This window comes from Salvelinus sp. IW2-2015, linkage group LG4p (genome assembly GCF_002910315.2).
Source record: "Salvelinus sp. IW2-2015 linkage group LG4p, ASM291031v2, whole genome shotgun sequence".
In the NCBI taxonomy this organism is placed as follows: domain Eukaryota; kingdom Metazoa; phylum Chordata; class Actinopteri; order Salmoniformes; family Salmonidae; genus Salvelinus; species Salvelinus sp. IW2-2015.
In genome coordinates, this window is record NC_036841.1 from 1,545,275 (window position 1) to 1,559,805 (window position 14,531).

Below are 14,531 nucleotides of genomic sequence, written 5' to 3' on the forward strand. Positions count from 1 at the left end.
GTGGGAAGCTTGTGGAAGGCTACCCGAAACATTTGACCCAAGTTAAACAATTTAAAGGCAATGCTACCAAATACTAATTGAGTGTATGTAAACTTCTGACCAACTGGGAATGTGATAAATGTGACATAAATGCTGAAATAAATAATTCTCTCTACTGTTATTCTGACATTTCACATTCTTCAAATAAAGTGGTGATCCTAACTGACCTAAGACAGGGGATTTTTACTAGTATTAAATGTCAGGAATTGTGAAAAACTTAGTTTAAATGTATTTGCCTAAGGTGTATGTAAACTTACGACTTCAACTTTATATCTCAAGCACTGTCTCTTCACGAGTTGTCCAGCGGTGCTTTATTAAATGCCTTAGAAGTCTACGTTAAAGTTTTACAATGACAATAAACATCCACATGCAGTTTTAGACAGCTACAGTAGACAAGGAGGTGTGTGCCCTTTCTCCAAAAAGTCAAATCCTAGGGATAATTACATCTTCTCTGGCCTGACCCTGGCTAGCTAGCAGCGAAACGCTTTCATGATCACAGATGAAAGGACAGGGAGGAGGAGAGGCAGACTTCTGTGCAGTCTGAAGAATATGTTTCCTTCATGGGCTAGACGGAATAATTTACATTATTATTATATATGAGCACTCCATCCTATGCCCCTTGAATCCCCCGTCTTATGCTCGCACCGTGGCACCAATTGAGGCAACACTTCMCTTTATTATTTACATATTGCAGTAATAATCGTCCATATTCTTTTCCCCCTTCACATTCGTTTTCGTGTTCCATTTGCTTTTAGGGCTACATGAAGCATACCCGATATAGGCAGAGTAGTGTCATGTATAAATTAACCATTAGGGCAGCGAAGACAGAGTCCTACTCAGCGGTCACATGCATTTTGCTGCCATTTTAAGTCAGTCAGAACATATAGGAATGAAGCAGAAGGAATGTGTCCAGGCAGACTAAAGCAAGCGACTTTAAATGGGCAGCCATCAGAGAGGTCCTGAATAATTGATAGGTCCTCTTGTTTTGCAGCACAATGAGGAGGCTTTATGTCCTACACAGAGACCAGGGTGTCTATTATGCTGTTTCAGCGTGTCATGTTTATACTCCTCATTTGCATATGTATTACATTTACTTTATTTGATTTAGGAATTTTGTGGCATGTGTTTATAATGAATGCATCTGTTACTGGTTCCTGAGTAATTGCAGTATCAATATGGCAGGTGTCAGAATCCACCACATATGTCTTGATCTGGAAACTCTTCACACAGGCGTGTCTCGGGAGAGCCAACTGCTCTGCCTCAGGAGAGCCAACTGCTCTGCCTCAGGAGAGCCAACCGCTCTGCCTCAGGAGAGCCAACTGCTCTGCCTCAGGAAGCAACTTCTCGCTCAGGAGAGCAACTGCTCGGCACTTCAGGAGAGCAATGCTCTGCTTAGGAGTCCAAACTGCCTCTCTCAGAGAAGCCAACTGCTCTGCCTTAGGAGAACGCCTGCTCAACACTGCTCTGCCTCAGGAGAGCCAACTGCTCTGTGCTCAGTGAGAGCCAACTGGCATCTCGCCTCATGGAGATCCAACTGCTCTCTCAGGAAGGCCAACGCTCTGCTCAGGAAGCCAACTGCTCTGCCTCAGGAGATCAACTGCTTCTGCCAGGAAGAGCCAACTTGCTCTGCCTCAGGAGAGCCAACTGCTCTGCCTCAGGAATCCAACTGCTCTGCCTCAGAGAGATCCAAGACTGCTCTGCCTCAGGAGAGCCAACTGCTCTGCTCAGGAGAGCAACTGCTCTGCTCAGGAGAGCCAACTGGCTCTGCTCAGGAGAGCCAACTCGCTCGCCTCAGAGACCAACTGCTCGCCTCAGAGAGCCAACTGCTCTGCCTCAGGAGAGCCAACTGCTCTGCCTCAGGAGACCCCAACTGCTCTGCCTCAGGAGAGCCAATGCTCTGCTCAGGAGAGCCAACTGCTCTGCCTCAGGAGAGCCAACTGCTCTGCCTCAGGGAGATCCAATCTGCTCTGCCTCAGGAGAGCCAACTGCTCTGTCCTCAGGAGAGCCAATCTGCTCTGCCCAGGAGCCAACTGCTCTGCCTCAGGAGAGCCAACTGCTCTGCCTCAGGAGATCAATGCTCTGCCTCAGGAGAGCCAACTGTCTGGTCTCAGGAAGCCAACTGCTCTGCTCAGGAGATCCAACTTCTCTGCCTCAGTAGAGCAACTGCTCTGCTCAGGAGGAGAGCCAACTGCTCTGCCTCAGGAGAGCCACACTGCTCTGCCTCAGAGATCCAACTGCTCTGCCTCAGGCAGACAACTGCTCTGTCTAGGAGAGCCAACTGCTCTTGCCTAGGAGACGCAACTGCTCTGCCTCAGGATAGAAGCCAACTGCTTCTGCTCATGAGAGCCAAACTGCTCTTGCTCAGTTTAGAGCCAAATGCTCTGCCTCAGGAGATCCAATGCTCTGCCTCAGTAGAGCCACATGCTCTGCCTCAGGGAGAGCCAACTGCTCTGCCTCATGAAGCCAACTTGACTCTGCCTCAGAGAGCCAAGCTGATCCCTCGGAGTCCAACTGCTTCTGCCTCCGGAGAGCCAACTGCTCTGCCTCAGGAGAGCCAACTGCTCTGCCTCAGGAGAGCCAACTGCTCTGCCTCAGGAGAGCCAACTGCTCTGTCTAGGAGATCCAACAACACGGTATTCTAAGTCTTTCTGCTGAAATGTGCTCTGCCAAGGTTAATACATTTCAGCCATTCAAGTTTTCAAAACAACAGATGCATGAGATGGGGAACATTTTAGTTTAGCATATTCACTAGGATATGTTTCTTCTGTGGAGGCAGCCATTTCCTTTCTTTATTTTGTATCTATCAGCAGCGCCATGCTTGTTTAGCTAGCACTGAGCTGCTGTGTCTAACCCCAAGCGCTGGAATATTGACAGTAGCTACAGCGCCTACCAAGCACAWTACCCAGCTGCTCAGCTGCACTGCACAACACAAAACCACCACTGAGACAAAGAGGGAACCGATCGCCCAAATCCAGGGAGAGCACTGAGCGGAAAACTGTGATGATACAGGACCCTAAGACAGGGATAGAAAAGTCCTCCCCTGTACAGCTTTTAATATTGTGTCATCTTTTCATTATTTCCTTCCTGTTCCCTTGTGCAAGTTAAGCAATTCAAATGAGGCAATTKATTTAAATTAGTAGTTTGTCTGTTTTCACCAGGTAATCTACTAGGGCGTTGGCAGCCCTGTTTAAGGTGTATCCAAGAGGAAAGTGGCTTCTTTTATGTTATGCATAATTATAAACCACCCTGGTAAATAACATGTTCATTTTTCATCCAACGCAACCGCATATTAGATACACATTTTTGTCATTTAGTGCAAGCAGTCATTGAGCCTTACAAACCTCAATAAATTGGCCACATCCTTCTTTATGTACATATCATTGTCTATGGAAACATAGCTCCAAAACAAAGCTTAATATTAGAGGGTAGTTTCACTGACAAACAAAAGTACAATGGAATCCTGGGTCCATTACAGAATGCAACTTGTAGGAACAGCATTTACCATACATTAGAACGTAATCACCACGCTAATGCACCATAATGGGGCATAAATCTGTAGGGTCAATCAAGTGCACATGCAATACACCAGCTGCAGTCATTCTCCCTATGATATCCTATACAAGCATAAGCCCTCTTCTTAGTACAGTGAAATAACCAATGGGTGACAAATATGTTTGTTGTTTGATCCTCTTGTTCTTTATGACTTTTTGGAATGTATTTCAATTGTACTGTATTTCCTTTCCTTTTGTATTGGACAGTATCTCTGACTGAGTGTCCATTCACATGAATGATGACAGACAAGGTTTATCACCTCAGGAGGTTGTCAACTCAGGAGTTGTGTTGTGGGCGTGGGGTAAGGCACTGACACATGAAAAATGATTCAAACAAGTACTCTGTRACATCAGCGTTGACTAAATTATGGATATTGTGATGGAATACACCTTTCAGAGAAGAAAACGAAAAAAGTTCAAATTGATTCACTCTGCTAAACTGACCTTAACATTGACTATTAACTTTCAGCGTGTCCAGTCTGTGTTTATCCTCTAATAGTGTTTGGAAATGATTCCATTGAAAAAAACTCACTGGTATAGTCACAATACAAAGAGATGTGGCTCAGCCAAAACGGGGATATCCTATTATTGGTTTAAATGTGTTTGTTTGCAGAAATTGTTTGGACAACTATATTTCTACAAAGAAACACATTTAATAGGATATCCATGTGATAGTTTTTGGCAGCAAATGAAAATTGGCTGTTATTTTACACACTTTTTAGCAAATTGCTCTGCCAACTACTTCCCTAGTGTGTTTGAAACATGCATGTCATTCAGATAATGAGGATTAATTCATGAATCCGTAGTTAGGTAGGGGCCTACACATTCCCCAAAATGGCCTCCATTGTGTGAGTAATCTGTGTGTTTTTTGACATCTATTGGTTATACACCCCGTTGTTTAAGAATATACGATAATATTTGAAGCCTTCAACTAGTGACAACTGAATTGCTGCCAACAAAATATGTGAAAACAGCTATTTATATGGACAAAAGCTATTAACAGTTTTGAAAAAGCAGATTTTGGTGTAATGATGCCCCTATATGAAAAGCAACATGGTCTATTTTATAACTCCTAACTATAAGTGCTACCCCTGTCAATTCCCTCCAACCCGTCATWGATCTAAGGCAGCCAGGCACTACGAGGACAAATCGTGTCACTTCTGTCACACAGCAACCCAATCTAACACAGGAAATGAAACTCCAGTATACGTGTTATGCTTCCATCTCCATATTTTACACTTTGATTTACTAAGGGATTACAAAGGCATTATCAGTATTTGGGCCATTCCACAATTTATTTATTTATTTTTGTCCCTTTTAAAGTATAAATTGTTTTAAAAGCCTGTTATATCAAATGAAGTGCCCTTTAAAATAGACCACATGGAAAAATCAATAAATCCGATTTTCTTTTATATGAATAAAGGCCTGCTAAAGTGCCAAAATTCAACCCTGTCTCTCTTCTAGGAAGATTTTAACCCACTTAATAATAACCATCATTGTAAAGCCCTAGTTATTTTGCTGCTTTGACAAAGTCATTTCTGAAGATGATTATTTATTTCATGTGATTAGTGATTCATTTATGTATGTCCCTTATTTTAAGGTCAACCCTGTTATGTGAAATTAATTCTCGTTTAAATATGGTGAAACTATTCCTTTAAAAAATGTAAATTCTAAAAGAAACATTGAACATCTAATAGTCAAATCATGAAGTCAAAGCAGGTGAGCTAGTTCTACTCTTTTTGGCAATTTTCTGGTGTTTTGTGGTGGAAAACTGAGCAGGTCGAGCATAAAACGTCAACCCTGTTAACCACAGATAGACAGGCTAGAAATGTTTTAACAYTTTTTTTTTGTGAAGCATGCATTCAATTGCCAGTCCCTGTTGCACACAACAAGCTTCCACTCCCCYTCTCACACGGGGATTTATGGCTGATTTAAAAATAAATTGTCAACCCTGTTACGGTCAACCCTGTTACTTTATTTGGCACTCAATTTACTTTCCAACAGACACTGGGAGACAAATTCACCGTTCAGCAGGACAATAACCTAAAACACAAGTCCAAATACTGTGTAGCCTGCAGTTGTTTACCAAGACAACATTGAATGTTCCCGAGTGGYCTAGTTACCGTTTTTACTTAAATTGTCTTGAAAATCTATGGCAAGACTTAAAAATAGCTGTCTAGCAATGATCAACAACCAACTTGACAGACCTTAAAGACATTTTAAAAGAATAATGTGCAAATATTGTACAATCCAGGTGTGCAAAGCTTTTAGAGACTTAACCAGAAAGACTTACAGCTGTAATCGCTGCCAAAGGTAATTCTATCATGTATTGACTGAGAGGTGTGAATACTTATGTAAATGTATTTCATTTTCAATAAATTTGCAAACATTTCTAAAAACATGTTATGATGGGGTATTGTGTGTAGATGGGTGAGAAAAAAATAATATTTAATCAATTTTGAATTCAGGCTGTAACAGAACATAATGTTGATTAAGTCAAGGGGTTATGAATACTTTCTGAAGGCACTGTATCAAACGTTTACATTRTTAGCAAACGATAATGCCTTGGTTGTATTGTCAACATTTTTGTCTTTCCCAATAGTGACCCTTAGATAGCAATTAATATAAATGCATGACTTCCATTAAAGACAATAGGATCTGCTTGTCAATGAACCGCATGCCATTGCCATATACGTATTATTGACTGTATGTTTGTTTATTCCATATATAACTCCGTGTTGTTGTTTGTGTCACACTGCTTTGCTTTATCTTGGCCAGGTCGCAGTTGTAAATGAGAACTTGTTCTCAACTAGCCTACCTGGTTAAATAAAGGTGAAATAAAAATAAAATAAATATGCAAGAGTAGTAAGGACCGTCTCAGTTCAGATCATTCCTGTCCATAATAAGAGATCATCTGCCGACAGTTGTCTGTCTACAAGGTGATAACAGGAACCAACCTGTCTGTGTCCTGTGCTGCTATCTCTTATTCCGCGCAGCAAACCATAATGCTACTAGATTCACAGAGGCAGAGATATACAGTATGAGCAAAACAGATATGATGACCAGACTACAGAAGAAGATTAATCAAAAAGCAAATTCTATTAGCTGTTGGCGCTTAAACAAGACTGCTATTAGTGTGGTGGCAAATGAAAATAACRTCACAGTCATCTGCAAAAACCTAATAATTGCATTCCAAAGGTGTCAGTCTCATTTCCTACACTTAATTCATCACGAAAAGAAACCATAATCACTTTCTCAAGAAAAGTGAGGATAAGGKRATCTCTTTTTAAATGACCAGCTTATCCTCTTTCCTGCTTATCTTAATAAAATCGCACACCAGAAGCTCTGGGTTGTCWCTTTCTAAAAGCTAATTCAATGAAAAAATACCCCCAAGTTCACCCCTGCTTCAAAGAGCATTAATAGTTGGCATATGGTACCATTTCCCCTGATTGATTTGTCAATTTGCTGCTCATTGAAAAACCAACAAGGGTTTTTAGCTAGATATTAATAAAATATATATCAGGTCTGGTACACTGTTTCTCTACTCTTTGTTGTGCAGGTATTCATATTCTACTTAAAGCAGGATAAAATAAGCATACTCTAAAATGAGCTGACATTCGCTTTCTCTGTACTTATGGAATATTGAAATCAGCAGTGCAGGCTTGAAATAACCAGTGACTGGGGACCTAAGACACATTCTAAGTATGAGTTTTCAGATGAGGAAGTTGATGTCAACGGCAGCCAAAATCCCAATTTCTGTAAAGGGTCGATATTTCYCTTTTTTTAATCACAGAGCGAAAAACACACAAATCTCCAACAAAATGTGTTTTGTAGGCTATTTTCCATGAATAGAAGAGGCTGAGGCTGTTTCATAGTGAGAAATTATGTAATTTCACTGACCGGTAGATATAACCCAGCCGGTGCAGTTTCTCAAAGTGTTGTATATGTGATTTCAGCTCATTTTAAAACTGGGCTGTTCCAGTCTAGACTGGTCAAGTGCATCTAAATTACCACAAAAACTTTAAATTAAACACATTTTTTTTTGTGTCTGAATTGTTTCCTAAGTTCCTTATCTTGTCAACAACATAATGTCACTGTCYTTTGTATCACACGCACAATGTTATGGTTGGTTTCACTGTCAATCTGTTAATTGTTCTGTCAGTCTCTGAAGGTATCAGATATGTAGCAGGGAATGCAATTTTCCACTGTGCCTAATTAGTGTCATCGTTAGGAACTGACAAACTTACCTCAACACTACTAAGCAAATGCACCATCTGAGGTATGCCTTTTCCATTTTAAAATAATGTCTTCTGTAATACAACTGAGTGTGTTATGTACAGTGCGTTCGGAAAGATTTCAGACCTTGACATTTTCCACATTTTGTTACGTTACAGACTAAAATGGATTAAATAAACATTTTCCTCATCAATCTACACACAATACCTCAAAATGACAAAGTGACAACAGGTTTTTAGAAAACGTTGCACATTTATAAAAAAATATATAAATGAAAATACCTTATTTACATAAATATTCAGACCGTTTGCTATGAGACTCAAAATTGAGCTCAGGTGCACCCTGTTTCCATTTATCATCGTTGAGATGCTTCTCCAACTTGATTGGAGTCTACCTGTGGTAAATTCAATGGATTGGACATGATTTTGAAAGGCACACACCTGTCTGGGGAAGGGTACCAGAATTMTTTTGCAGCATTGAAGGTCCCCAAGAACACAGTGGCCTCCATCATTCTTAAACGGAAAAAGTTYGGAACCACCAGGACTCTTCCTAAGACTCTTCCTAAGGCTGGCCGCCCAGCCAAACTAACCAATTGGGGGAAATGGCCTTGGTCAGGGCGGTGACCAAGAACCTGATGGTCACTCTGACAGAGCTCCAGAGCTCCTCTGTGGCAATGGGAGAACCTACCAGAAGGACAACCATCTCTGCAGCACTCCACTGATCAGGCCTTTATGGTAGAGTGGCCAAACAGAAGCCACTACTCAGTAAAAGGCATACGACAGCCCGCTTGGAGTTTGCCAAAAGGCACCTAAAGGACTCTCAGACCATGAGAAACAAGATTGTCTGGTCTGATGAAACCAAGATTGAACTCTTTGGCTTGAATGCCAAGCATCACATCTGGAAGAAAGCTGGCACAATCCCTACGGTGAAGCATGGTGGTGGCAGCATCATGCTGTGGGTATGTTTTTCAGCATCAGGGACTGGGAGACTAGCCAGGACCGAGGCAAAGATGAACAAAGCAAAGTACAGAGAGATCTTTGATGAAAACCTGCTCCAGAGCGCTCAGGACCACAGACTGGTCGAAGGTTCAACTTCCCACAGGACAACAACCCTAAGCACACAGCCAAGACAACGCAGGAGTGGCTTCGGGACAAGTCTCTGAATGTCCTTGAGTAGCCCAGCCAAAGCCCAAACTTGAACCTGATCTAACATCTCTGGAGAGACCTGAAAATAGCTGTGCAGCGACGCTCCCCATCCAACCTAACAGAGCTTGAGAGGATCTGCAGAGAAGAGTGGGAGAAAATCCCCAAATACATGTGTGCCAAACTTGTAGCGTCATACCCCAGAAGATTCAAGGCTGTAATCGCTGCCAAAGGTGCTTCACCAAAGTACTGAGTAAAGGGTCTGAATACTTATGTAAATGTTATATTTCAGTATTTTTTTGTTGTTATACATTTGCAATAAAATTATACAAACCTGTTTTTGCTTTGTCATTATGGGATATTCTGTGTAGATTGATGAGGGGGGAAAAAAACTATTTAATCAATTTTCAAATAAGGCTGTAACGTAACAAAATGTGGAAAAAGTCAAGGGGTCCGCATACTTACTAAATGCACTGTAACAACTTGATCGCATAATTTCATTTCAGGATTTGACATAATTATATGTAAAGTGCAACTTATGCCAATATATAAGGAAGGTACTTGTTAGTCCATGAAAATAATTCAAAGCCCTAATCCTAACCATCTAATATATTGTGTGGCCTGCTTTATTAAGCTGTGTTGTACTGTCTGTCTTTGTTCTTCCTGTAGAGATCTGGAAAGCTTTTACAGTACAGATTGTTTCGGTAAAAAACTGAGGGATAGGGCTGGAGAAATGGAACCACTCTGAAATTCATAGACCATCCATAATGTAAAAATGATAGCATTAAACATGTTTTGAGGCTATATAGAGTTTGTTTACATTTACTTTGTTTACCAACATTGGAGCAAAACCCTCTTATATTAGGGGTTCTGATGTGGTACGACAGTTGAAAAAAGCTCATGAGCCATTTATAAGTTATATTCTTATAAGTTATATTCAATCCAAAAATGGATGTTGCAACAGCTTATTTCCCTTTTAACTTTAATTATTTATATAAATGATTCTTGAGGAGGTTAGGCCACATGCTTAAGAATGATGAAGAAATTGTCACTGACATAAAGCTACTCTAAGCTTTCTCATTATAAAATAAAAGGAACTACTGATCATATACTCTTCACAACTGGTGCCCATACAGTAGGCATCATTGGGAAAACTAATTTACCCAAGGTATATCAGGTCATATTACTTTCCACTCTCATAATGACTTTTGTTTTAGGGCCCAGAAGAGTTGACACACAATTACTTTTCTCATGGCTCTGCATGACATTGATGAAGCTGTGAGCAAAAGCAACAAAAAACGGAAGAAAAGTCGAACACTTAGGCTCARCTAAAAGACTCAGGCCTCTCAGTGGACAAAAGTGTAAAGCATCTTGCAAAAATATAAACAATTTCCCAAATCTAGTCACATAGTACAAAGCTTGCATATTTTGTTCCACCAACGCATTTTTGAATATATTTGTCTTGTAAGGCAAAACAGTCTGCCCTTTTCCCATGGTAAAAAATGTTTTACAAGAAAAATACAGATTATTTTTGGACACACTTAAAGAAGCAGGAAATGTGACTCTGAGAGCATTGTTGGTGAGGAGCTCATCACTAATCCTCTTTTGAAATGATTGCATGTCTTCAACTACCTACAATCAATAACTTAAAGCCTGGCTGTCTTAGAACACAGAATACACAACAGCAACACATTGCTGATATTCATCTACTTGGGATCCTCTTTATGGATTCGATATGTCATCGACGGCAGACCCTTATAAAACATTGCTATCACCTCCCCCCGGGACTGGATTAATGTTGGAGAGAGGTTGCCCCTTGCCCTATCCCAGTTACAATAATAAATATAGCAAATCCCCCCGAAATATCTATTACCAACTTCAATTTCCTGAGAGGAATATCAGTGCTTTCCTCCGTTCATAAGTTAATCAGAACCATCTATTGTAGCTATGTATTATGGAGCCATGTTCACAGCAGCCCAGGGCAGTTGTGCTGTTCATCAGAGGGGCTGTTTTCCCTATTGAGATAAGAAATTAAATCTGCAGGAGCAGAGGATGCTGGGTTTGCTGCAGGGTGGCGAGGCAGCAGCTCTGATAATGGAGCYGACTCCCATTGCGCAGGCTGGGATGCAACAGCCGTGGCTCCAGCCCAACCCTGCCTATGTGAAAAGATAACAAAACACAGTCGTGGTGAAATAGCTGCACTGGACCAGTAAGGGAATATCGCTGTATGGAACAGAGTTGTGTAGCTCTCTCTGTGTGTATGTGTGTGCGTGTGTGCATGCGTGCGTGAGTGTCTGCGTGCATGAGTACGTGCAGGTGTGTCTGTTTAACAAATATATAATTTGAATAGCTTTTAGAAACTGTTAGTGGGAATAAGGACAGGCCATTCCATTATCCTGTTTTCTTTAGTAATTATTATCCTTTTTCTTTTGTATATCTTCATTCTCAATGCCATGTCTCACTCCTTCCTCCCCGGGCTAGCCTGAACTGCAGTATGTAAATAAGGTGGCTTCAATTTGAAAAGGTGGCACTCACCAGTATTTGTAGTCTCTTCTCAAATGCTTCTCTCAATGATGACTTCAAAGCAGGCTGCAGAGAAAACAAACAGTCACACTTTAATGTGCTKGCACAAATAACATTTGGAGAACACTCCGCCACATGTATTGCTGTCACAATCATAAACAGGGTTCAAATTAAAGTTCAATCTTTAATGCCATCAAACAGGGCTCAGCACAAAATGATATGACATTTGTGTTGCTGTAAAACAGTTATACAGCGCTTCTTTTCAAATCAAATAGTATGAATCTGCAGAAACAAAACCCATACATTTCCACAAGCCTATTTGTTCTTGTTCTGAACATTTTATTTCACTTGAGTGATGTTATTTACCAACTTTCAGCTTTACAAAGAAATGCTTCTGAATCATATTTCATGGTCACCAGAAGCTAGCCTTTGTGTCTCTCTTTTCAATTCAATAATTAACCATTTGTACAGAATAGTCTGTACTGTGACACTCTGAGGAAATACAATGCGACAATACATAAGCACAACTGGTGAATAACCGAAGTGATAGACGGACAGTGTGTCGTGAAAAAAGATACCAATAATTTATGCTGTTGAACACCTCAGACTTTTCACACAACTGCCAGCGGCACAAACTGCTCTTAAAATATCAATTTATTCTCATTAAACACGCATGTTTAACCTTTTTGAGATATGCATTGTCACTCGATCAACAGAGGAAGAGGAATCAAATTTCCCCCATCTCCTTTCTCCCTCCTCACCAAGCTGGCTGAGAGGGATCAAATTTCCCCCATCTCCTTTCTCCCTCCTCACCAAGTTGGCTGAGAGGGATCAAATTTCCCCCATCTCCTTTCTCCCTCCTCACCAAGTTGGCTGAGAGGGATCAAATTTGCCCCATCTCCTTTCTCCCTCCTCACCAAGCTGGCTGAGAGGGATCAAGGCAGCTATCAAATAGCGTTAATTGAAGGTCCGTGAGATGAAGAAAGGAATACTATTTTCCCTACCCGCTTTTACAGAGACAGGGATAACAAAGGCATTGCACCAATTCTCCTCTGTCAAATGTAAATGCCGCAGCAGCCATCTTGATTATGATCTCCACAGTGGTCCCTTATTGGTACCTGCCATTATAATACATATTCTGTGTCCAATGCAGACAGGTTTACACAGCAAACCTCTGACTGACAAACTCTAATCATAGTGGGTCCATCACTCAGTATGACCAGTGACATTGAGGTGGGCCTTTGAATGTCCTTCAAAAACCCTTGTATCCACAACATTGGTTCACTTTTTAGGGCTTGGGTTCTATTTTGAGATGACATTTATTTCTATTTCATATCGACTCTTTTCTTGACAGTATGTGCATGTGATTCCATCACATAAAATCAGCATGGAAGCTAACATTTTGGGGATTTGTCCAAATCCAGCATGATTTGGCAATTCCTTTGTTGGAAAAGTAACATTTACAGATGCCCATTGGCTAGCATTACCCTGACCTAAGACAGGGATGTGAGAAGTACAATTTCATCCATGCATGCATGCCACACTTCACTGAAATGTCCAACTGCTGTTAATGTTCCCCGAGCCATCCAACAGTTAAGGAATCGATTGATATTCTTCGCACTGCAAGCATCAGTAGAATCATTCATACCTCAGCTGGAATCTTATATAAAGAGCATGCTAAAACCAACCCTACACATATCACACCATTTTGGGGTTTGTGTTCAGTGTGGTGACAGTCATGTGCAACTCTATAAAACATGGTATTGTATGGTATTTCGATAAGAAATTACTTACAGTATAAGTAAGGCAAGTGATACAGCATGGTCCAACACATCAGTTATGCTCTGACTCATACACTGCCTCAAATGACTTATTTTCTGAGCCTGGAGTCAATGGCTGATTAAAATAGACGACTTGCATCTTTATGAGCATAACTGGTATGGCTGAAAACATCAGATGTGTTCAGACTCATGCATCGCTTCAAACTATGTAATTTCTGGTACTGGCGTAAAAGGCTGATGATTCATTAGATAAGTAAATCATAGCTGTCTCAGGATGGTGTTTTGTTTCCCTCTCCTTCTACCAGATGTGCCCAGTCTGGGTCCTCTGCCATCATGTGCAACCAATGCAGTCCCTCAGGCAGACAGATACGTAGCTAACGCTTTGTTTGGTACCGCGCCAAGGACTCAGATTATAGTGCTACAAAAGCAGATGCTTCATACAAGTATTGAAGGAAATGGACGTTGCAGAGGACATTCCTCTTTGGTAATTGCAGGTACTGTATTAGAATATTCAATTGACCTGACAGTATCCCAATAAAGACATTTCAAGTTCCTTTCTTCCTCCATTTTAAGGTCCCCTTTCCCCATACTGTAAAAACTGTAGTGATCACATCCTTGTTCAAACACCTTTGAAAATGTTTACTGAAGAGAAAGAACGTGTTACAGTAGATCGTACATTTCTCTGCAGTCCGCCTCAAACCCCTGTGTGAAAACCTGGGCAAAGAGCTCATATACAATATCTCCTCTATGTGTCAGTCAACCTCACTTGCCACAAGGCTAACACAAACATTAAGAGGACAGGGCCCACGCCTCCAACTTAAAGCCTTCTGTAATGAACACAACATATTTGATCTTGGCCTGTGGTGCCCTGGCCTGAACCAGTAAGATAGGGAAGGATGGGAGGAGTCCAAACCAGCCTATTGATCATATTAAAGAACCTGCACCTCCTCTCTGAAGCACCATACATCTCTCTCTTGATTTGGATCGTTATGGACTGTGAAGTATTCATTTTCATAAACTGAAAATGGAGAGGCGGCCCTATACTCCCCAATTTTATTTATCACAGGTTTGGCTGTAGGAATGTGCTGCATACGAAACTGTGAGGTTTGATTGCAGTATTACCTCTGTCGTTTCCAATTTCATTCACATCACTGGTTTAAAAACAAAGGCAGCGGAGCATGACATGGTTTTCATTAGATACCAGTCAGGAGCGGGGCAGTAACGGTCTCCATTGACTGTGATTTAGCTGATAACATATG

At 41.0% G+C, this 14,531-nt stretch overlaps 1 protein-coding gene across 1 annotated transcript in view; it reads right to left on the reverse strand.

Moving 5' to 3' along the window:
* The window catches only part of LOC111958567 (leucine-rich repeat and fibronectin type III domain-containing protein 1-like), a 136,424-nt gene that overhangs the window by 43,065 nt on the left and 78,828 nt on the right, over positions 1–14,531 (reverse strand). The window contains 1 exon segment of the mRNA XM_023979834.2: positions 11,504–11,557. The gene's annotated coding sequence lies outside the window, so the exon portion shown is untranslated.